At 35.3% G+C, this 1,749-nt stretch overlaps 1 pseudogene; it reads right to left on the reverse strand.

Annotated features, from left to right (window-relative positions):
* Positions 1-784: 784 nt before the first annotated feature.
* On the reverse strand, positions 785-1,333 carry LOC101605337 (annotated as a pseudogene).
* Between the last annotated feature and the right edge of the window lie 416 nt (positions 1,334-1,749).

Below are 1,749 nucleotides of genomic sequence, written 5' to 3' on the forward strand. Positions count from 1 at the left end.
TATTGATATAATAATCTCAGGCTCTTATTTATTCCTATTATTAACTAAGAGAAAAGTCAAAATAATTCAAAGTAGATAATAATTTGAATATTAAAGAAGATCCAGTTCCCTCTGTCCCTTGATTCACAGAAATATTTGGTGTTCATTTCCCCAGACTTTGAATGTTCAAATTGAACTCATATATGTATCATTTAGCTCAACCCCTATAGTAAGATCTTGGTGTGTGTAAAAAGATTTTTTACAATGGTAATGACGTGACATCTCTGAAGTTTATCTCTGTACTTCCTATAAAAGAAATTTGAAAAAAGAAACTTCCTAATTTGAGGATAAGTAGCTGAAAAAGAATATTACTTATCACTCCAGCTTTTTTTGAGACAAGATCTTTGCTATATAGATCAAGCTGGCTTAGAATTCACTATTTATCCCAAGTTGTCCTTGAACTTGTAATCATGCTGTTTTAGCCTCTTCAGCATTAGGAATAATACTACTTTTAAAGATCTCACAGATGAAAAAGTAGTGCTCATTTAATCTGTCCATCAAATCTGTTTGCCAGGCTCTTGCCAAAAATAAGTGTCCTGGGACAGTGCCGATGGATTGGCAGATATGACTAGTGGACTCTATGCCCACCATGGTTGCAGCCATAAACTCACTTGACTCAACACTTTCATGCCTTCCTTTCCTTTGGGGGATTATCAATTTCTTGCTATTATTTAATTTTAGTCTATTTCACGATTTTTCTATATTTCTTTTAATTTACTCTTTTTAAAGAGTTATAGACAGACCTTTACTTAAAAATCTGAACCACCAATAAGTGCTTTCCACCAACTCTGAGAGCAGAAACCTTCACAGGCTTCTCAATCTTTTGATCAGGTGCTGCCTTTGTGGGAGCCTTAGCAGCGGCTATTGCTGTCTTCTCTGAGGCCTGTTTGGCCTTTTTAGCTTTCTTGGCTGCCCTGATAGTCGGCTCTCGCTTATCCGTTCTGACTTCCGGTTTCTGGTTCCTCTTGGCCATGGTGTCTGCAAGAGATGTTCCAGTGACGGCGCTCTGCAACGACTGCACCCTTGTTTCTTTTCTTCTGAATTTCCTCTGACTGTACCTTTTTGTGTTTTCTTCTGTAGAGGACAATCTAGTTTATCTGTGGAGGATTCCTCTTGGAAAGGGATGCCAACTCCACTTTTCATTAAGAAACTGGAAAACCTTCCCATGAATCCTGGCAGAGCACCACCAGTATCTGGGGTAGATTTTGTACCCGCTGACACTGCACACCTCGACCTTCAGGGCGAAGGGAAGATGGCAAAGAGAAGCTCTTTTAATGGTCTCTTCAGGGATCATAGTGTTTTATTTTAATTTATCACAGACTATTTAAAATTAACATCACACCTCAAGAAAAATGCAATCAATTTGAAAATTTATATTTCTATTTTTGCCTTATGTTCTGTTTCATTTACTTTTTATTATAGCATAAATTCTAAAAAAACATATCATTATAATTTTGTTTTTAAAATTACTTCAAAAAAATTTTAAAAGCATAAAATTTATCCATTCATGTATTTACCATTTCTGGTATTCTTCATTTATTCCTTGTGAATCTTAATTTCCATATGTTCACATTTCTCCAAATACCATTTTTGTGTCTTGAAGTGCAGAGCCCCTTCACTCATAATTAATTCAAATTGTCTATCTACAGTTCTCACTATTTGATTTTTCTGGTCATGAACATAATATTTAAGCACCTTTTTTTCTGTTTT

The sequence above is a fragment of the Jaculus jaculus genome, chromosome 2, assembly GCF_020740685.1.
Source record: "Jaculus jaculus isolate mJacJac1 chromosome 2, mJacJac1.mat.Y.cur, whole genome shotgun sequence".
Taxonomy (NCBI): Eukaryota; Metazoa; Chordata; class Mammalia; order Rodentia; family Dipodidae; genus Jaculus; species Jaculus jaculus.